The following is a 7,468-nucleotide window of genomic DNA, read 5'->3' on the forward strand; positions in this document are numbered from 1 at the left end:
GTAAGCAAGGTAGTAGCTAGCTGTACAGATCTACATCCATCCTTCTCCAACAGCACACCCACTCACCCACACATACAGAAGGACTGTTCATGCAGCTGTAGCAGTAGCTCAGGCTAGTGTTGTTATTAATGATATATTTCACAAGCTTTTTCACATGTTGTAGCCTGTAGCACTGTTATTAATGGCTTTTTCTTTTCCACTAAAAGGCAACTCCCTGTGCAACAAAGATGTGTTGATAAATAATAAGAAATAATAACGTAAGCTCGGCGTGAAACGTGGTGTTATGAGTACGACAAATGACATGCAAAGATTGTGGTGTAGAACTGGTCCTGTCTGGCTTGTCAGACGTGTTCGTGTGCACAGCGGCAGGGAGACACGCAAACACACTCCAGTCACACAGCAGTGGTGCCGCTTCGCCATTGCAGTATTATTCATCTTTTGGCTTTTCTTTTTGGGCCCACAGTCAACAACACAAACAACCATGACACATCGCTTGCGTGTTAAATGAGCTGACCTGGGAGCAATTCCACTGCACGTCAGTTTGTAATGCTGAAACAACAGCAAGGCATGTAGTAAACTGTACTGTGGGTATGTTTACCATGTTCCCCACTGGTATAGTGTAGTATAGTGTAGTGTAGTACAGTACAGTGCAGTTTAGTATAGTAAAGTATTGTGCAGTGTAGTATAGTATAGTATTGTATAGTATAGTACAGTATAGTATTGTGCAGTATAGTATTGTATAGTTTAGCATAGTAGAGTATAGTATAGTATCATGAAGTATAGTATAATAGAGTGTAGTATTGTATTGTGTAGTATAGTATCATGTATAGTATAGAAGAGATTTCACACAATGCCATGACCAACTTGTGGCACTTTTAAAAACATCCCAGAAAAACACGTACACTCTAGTTGTCCACATATGATGTTTAGTCATTTTCACTATGTGACAATGTTAAAAATCTAGACTCTAGAAATACGAAAGAAGGAAATATATGTGAATGTTCTGTAATACTGAAGAGTAGGCTGAGGTGGCTGGGCCCTACCTGTCACTCTGTCTGTGTGACTGACTCCTGGGGCCTGTATTTGGCCCCTGCAAACACACTCTAAACTCACTGGGTGTGTTCACCCAGGCTAGTCTGTCAGTTATGTGCCTCTGACTGCAGTCAGCATCTGAGGTTCTGATTTTCAGAGAAATGCTCGAAAGTTCAATTCAAGAAAATAATACAACCTCAACTGTCATTAACTTTTTCATGGGCGTGCTTTTTCAGAATATTTATTTATTTTGTTTAGATGATTTAAAATTCTTGACATGCTTCTAGAATTTGATTGTTGATTATTGTTAATTACTGTTGGCTACCATCATTTATACAATTCTTAGTTCCAGTCTCCCAGTCTGATTGGTTGAAAAGCATTCTAACCATGCAGATATTCATGATAACAGCACGGGTTTTTCATACCTGTCACTCCAATGACACAAGTCATGACTAGCTTTATGCAGCCAACCAGAGACATTATAAATACAGAAAGGACTTTGACCCAACCCTGTGATCTTTTTGTGCACATACAAAATAGGACATGAATACAGTTGATGAATATGACATCCTGAGCCAGGAGTGAGGTTCGAGTGAGGAACTTCAGCATTCAGTCACTGAAATAAACAGAGAGACAGGGAGTGAGGGTTTGAAGAAGAGGCCTGACAGTCTCTAACTGGTCGCCGGGACCATCAGTGAATGCTGACCTCAGGCACCTGTGGGGAGTTGATAGAGTGAGGTATACGAGAGGCAGGTGTGGGTGATTAATCATTAATCAGTAAGCGAGTGATTGGGCCTGGGGATGGGAAAGTGTGCTCTGATTGGTGGATGTGGTCTGTGGGGGGTGTGAATGTGTTCTGTGATTGGTGGTTGTGGTCTGTGAGGGCTGGCTGGGTACTGGCTGAGGCGTGACACCAAGTTTTATGAGATAACGCTTGATTTGCAGGCCATGTGGCTAGACTATAAATGAGAGATACACATCAAATCAAGAATCTGCCATTACCTTGAAAACAGTTCGGTCGACGCTATGACGACAGGACGATTAAACACGCTGAGGCCACACCAAAGTGAGACAGGCTGTGTCATGACAACCACATGTCCTGCAGAGCAGCCTTTTATTCCAACTGGAAAATGAAGTGTACATATTCACACATACAAAAAAGCAAGAATCCCAATAAATAATTCAATTCTACCTTTTAATACTTACATTTCACTTAAATTTTAGTTTTTTGCCTTTCATCAAATCATGTTTTCACTTTCATTTCAAACTGAACTTGGTAGTGCATTATAAACCATATGTCCTTTGTACTGCATTAGGCAGGCAGTTATTACTGTTGCATAGCAACAAGTTATTTGTTGTGGAACTACTTTTTGGTAGAATGCATCAGTATTGAAACAAATGTAACACTAGGTTTTGAGTTTCATTTTTAATGTTGTAGAGCTATATTTTATAGAAATGTATTAAAGCACAGGAGGAAGTGATCTTATCCACGATAACACACTCCCGCTAGTGTTCTATTGCTTACGTATATAATCATAATTATCTCCTAAGTATATAATCTCTCCCCCTCAACAATATAAAATGCCAAAGAAATGCCTAAGATACAAATATAATGAAACATTTAAGTTAGCAAACTAAGCATTTTTCAGCAACTCAAACCGACAAAGTAGTATTTTGTCTAAAAGCAAAGTGATGAAGAGAAGACAGCAACTCTGGTAATCAGTTATACATCAACTCAACACAATTCTAGTAATAAATATAACAAAAACATCTAGTGGTAAGCCACTTTGGTTTATAAATATGTATAAATTACGTACTTGTTGTAACGTTGAGCGATTATGAGGCTGATGCATACAATGACAAGAGCCAAATTTATTAAAGGCAAATCCAGAATCTTGTTCAAAATAAAGCTCCAGGGTCACGGAGCCGACACAAAGAGAAGCAGGGTACATAATAAACAAAGAACAGCAATGCACAATACCAGACTAGGGAACAAGGAAGCAGGATGCAATATGGAACATGAACAACACAAACAGAGGGCAGAGCAAACATCACAGCCCAGGCTAGGCCTGAGAGCTAGGTGTAGAGAACATAACAGAGGCTTGGATTAACGGGGAACAGCGCCAAGAACAAACAAACGCACAGGGATTAAATCCATGGGCTAATGAATGGTAACGAGAGGGAAACGACGAACAGGTGATACAAATGAAAGGCGGGGAAACTCAACAACAAGGAAGCCAAGCAAAACAAAGACGCGAAACAGGGTTACCATGGAAACAGGATGCTAGGGAGGGGCCAACCGTGACACGTGTATATGCTTAAATCATTTTGTTTTCTTAGGATGGATCATTTTGTCTTTGTTGTTAGAAATTATATTATAGTTCATACTTTGTGTTAGCATTTGGACAGTCATAAAAATGTTACTACATGTTATTATTTCTTATACATACTATTATTTACTATTTATTACTTAGTTATTTGAGTTTTCTCATATCATATTCTAGTTATAGTGTGCTTGTCTTGAAAGGGTTAATAATTGACTCTAACCCACATAAATAATGTCTAATTTGTAAGTTGTGATGGCTTTATTATTGAGAAAAGATGTAAAATCACACCTGCAAATGGGAAATATTAGTGTAATTACATTTCACATGCTAGTAGTTGTGCAGGGTAATTGGGATTGAGTGAAGGCCCATGCTGTAGCTGACTCACAACAGATGGCCATTTCCTCCCGTCGTCCTTTGAGAGGAACGAGGTACACCTATTTGCATACCAGTGTGTGCTGCCTCGGTCTGCCAGCCTGGTGCAGTAACCCCGCCCTTCCCCTGGCCCCACCCACAAGCCTGCTTCCACCTAGAGGACAAGGCGATGCTGTGTGTCTGCTAATAAAACAGACCTAAAGTAGAAGTAGACTGTTTTTTCTTGGCATTTGTGGCACATATGTTGCACGTGTGGAAAAAAATGAAGAAATGTGAAGGATTGGGCCATGTTGTCATGCAGCAAAAGACTGATCCAAATAACCTTGTGTGTGTGTGTGTAGAGTGGATGTTACACTCTCTTTTATACACACATAGATAAGCACACAGACAGACACAGACACACAAACACAAATTACACTTCACATTTACACTTCTTTAGTAAATGCAATAAGGTGTATGTAATAAGGTAACATGGATTTTTGAATTCAGTCATTTGTGACTCTTTCATTGACAAGTCTGAGCCCTGCTCAGGCCCACACATCCCCACAGAGCCTCACACACATCCAACACACCCCACACAGATCTGCACACACACACACACACACACACACACACACACACACACACACACACACACTCACACACACACACACACACACAGATCTTGGGCACGGTGCTCATTAGCAGTTCATTTGGTGCAGTCGGTAAGGGTTGCAGCTGGGAACTAAAGTCTCAGGCTAAGAGTGGTAGCTGTTTCACACGGATGTCATTCATGGTGACACATGCATCCCTGCCGTCTTCTCACTGTTCACACCTCACATCTCTCATTTTGTTTGCCAGAGGTGTGTGTTATATTTGTGTATGTGTTTATGCACAGGGGATTATCTGTAAAAGCTTCTTCTGTGCATGTTTGCGTTTGTATATGTGTGTGTGGGTGTGTACGTGTGTGGGTGTGTTTCTGTGCAGGTGTGTACGTGTGTGGTTTTGTTTGTGTGTGGGTGTGTGCAGGTGTGTGTGTGGGTATGTTTGTGCGTAGGTGCATACATGTGTGGTTGTGTATGTGTGCGGGTGTGTACGTGTTTGTATGTATGTGTGTAAGCGTGTGTGGGTGTGTCTGTGGGCGAGTGTGTACGTGTTTGTGTGTATGCAGGGTGTAAGAGACTTTGGAGATGAGAGCCAGCCCTCAGACATAACAGCTGCTTCATCAACCATCTCTCTAAGAGTTTAATTCTATCTTTTGATATGTTGTTTTCTCTTTCTCTATCCATCTCAGTTCAGTTCAGTTCAACGGTGAATGTAATATGTTACACCATTACCAAGGCAGTAAACAAGAAACACATAAATATAAACATAACATAAATAAGAGAAAGATAATATTATATATTGGAATAAAGTACTAGATATTGATATTTACAGAATTATTAGTAATCAATATAGGAAAAGGAATATAACAGTCAACAATATTGAAAAAATCTGTAATAATCAGTAATAATGAATAATAATTTGTTGATTGTCCTCACTGGTTGTCCCTCAGGTTGTGTCAGGCTGTCACATATCCTGCTGTGTGTATGATCAGTTCACGCTTCTCACTTAATATGTACAGCAGTTGCTGAATATGACTGCAGAGCTGAAACTCAGGGCAGATGCTGATCATTTTCTTATAGAATCCATTACTAATGGCATCATATTTAGAGCATCCTGTAAGGAAGTACAGCTCTGTCTCCACCACTGAGAGCTCACAGTGAGAGCACAGACTGGTCTCTCTGTGAAGGAGCTCACAGTAAGAGCACAGACTGGTCTCTCTGTGAAGGAGTGCTGTCTCCACCACTGAGAGCTCACAGTAAGAGCACAGACTGGTCTCTCTGTGAAGGAGCGCTGTCTCCACCACTGAGAGCTCACAGTGAGAGCACAGACTGGTCTCTCTGAGAAGGAGCTCACAGTAAGAGCACAGACTGGTCTCTCTGTGAAGCAGCTCTGTCTCCACCACTGAGAGCTCACAGTGAGAGCACAGACTGGTCTCTCTGTGAAGCAGCTCTGTCTTCACCACTGAGAGCTCACAGTGAGAGCACAGACTGGTCTCTCTGTGAAGCAGCTCTGTCTTCACCACTGAGAGCTCACAGTAAGAGCACAGACTGGTCTCTCTGTGAAGGAGCGCTGTCTCCACCACTGAGAGCTCACAGTGAGAGCACAGACTGGTCTCTCTGTGAAGGAGTGCTGTCTCCACCACTGAGAGCTCACAGTAAGAGCACAGACTGGTCTCTCTGTGAAGGAGCGCTGTCTCCACCACTGAGAGCTCACAGTGAGAGTACAGACTGGTCTCTCTGTGAAGCAGCTCTGTCTCCACCACTGAGAGCTCACAGTGAGAGTACAGACTGGTCTCTCTGTGAAGCAGCTCTGTCTCCACCACTGAGAGCTCACAGTGAGAGCACAGACTGGTCTCTCTGTGAAGCAGCTCTGTCTTCACCACTGAGAGCTCACAGTGAGAGCACAGACTGGTCTCTCTGTGAAGCAGCTCTGTCTCCACCACTGAGAGCTCACAGTAAGAGCACAGACTGGTCTCTCTGTGAAGGAGCGCTGTCTCCACCACTGAGAGCTCACAGTGAGAGCACAGACTGGTCTCTCTGTGAAGCAGCTCTGTCTCCACCACTGAGAGCACAGTGAGCCTGTACATTGTAAACATCTTCAAAGAGTTTCTTCTCTTTGATTGTTGTCAGGTAGGTTGCTAATGCGTAATCTCGATTTAGGGCCAAATAACATTGAAATTTGTGAAATCTCTACCTCGGCCCTAAAGTTGGTTTAAGAATGAAATGTAAAAAAGGCACAGCCAGTCAGTAAACCTGACACAGCCTTTGAATTCTGCCAATCACAAAGAACTTTATGTCTTTGAAGTCCACTTAGAAAATGAGATTCATTTTAAGCATCGCTTTCAAGAAGGTTATCATTTGTGTCATAAAACATTCTTCTAACGCATGTATGTATGTATATACATACAAACTAGAATCATGTTCTTGACACTTGTACAATGACATATTTTGTTGGATTTTTGATTGAAGTAAATGACAGGTTTGTATGGCAGAGCTAAACACAGCAGGGTGACTACAGATCTGGTTCTGTTTGCTGAAAACAGAGGCTCAGAACAAGAATATTTATGAAGGCTCATTAGAATGCTTATTAGAGATAAAGGCAAAATAACTGAGAAGTAGGGGAGTAAAGAGTAAACAACTTATTGATCTCTCTTCCAGACAAGCTAGTGTACGTAACAGTCTCTCTCACCCTCTCTGTGTTTAAACTAGGGTACGTAACAGTCTCTCTCACCCTCTCTGTGTTTAAACTAGGGTACGTAACAGTCTCTCTCACCCTCTCTGTGTTTAAACTAGGGTACGTAACAGTCTCTCTCACCCTCTCTGTGTTTAAACTAGGGTACGTAACAGTCTCTCTCACCCTCTCTGTGTTTAAACTAGTGTACGTAACAGTCTCTCTCACCCTCTCTGTGTTTAAACTAGGGTACGTAACAGTCTCTCTCACCCTCCCTGTGTTTAAACTAGGGTACGTAACAGTCTCTCTCACCCTCCCTGTGTTTAAACTAGGGTACGTAACAGTCTCTCTCACCCTCTCTGTGTTTAAACTAGGGTACGTAACAGTCTCTCTCACCCTCTCTGTGTTTAAACTAGGGTACGTAACAGTCTCTCTCACCCTCTCTGTGTTTAAACTAGGGTACGTAACAGTCTCTCTCACCC

At 41.9% G+C, this 7,468-nt stretch overlaps 1 long non-coding RNA gene across 1 annotated transcript; it reads right to left on the bottom strand.

Moving 5' to 3' along the window:
* Window positions 1–935: 935 nt before the first annotated feature.
* LOC113576317 (uncharacterized) lies at window positions 936–3,180 on the bottom strand. The gene is made up of 3 exons (XR_014118738.1): window positions 2,850–3,180; window positions 2,035–2,155; window positions 936–1,648 (listed from the first exon to the last, which is right to left on the bottom strand). It is a non-coding gene; the product is annotated as an uncharacterized LOC113576317 (long non-coding RNA).
* Window positions 3,181–7,468: the final 4,288 nt, after the last annotated feature.

Source organism: Electrophorus electricus, chromosome 19 (genome assembly GCF_041902795.1).
Source record: "Electrophorus electricus isolate QZ-2024a chromosome 19, ASM4190279v1, whole genome shotgun sequence".
NCBI lineage: Eukaryota > Metazoa > Chordata > Actinopteri > Gymnotiformes > Gymnotidae > Electrophorus > Electrophorus electricus.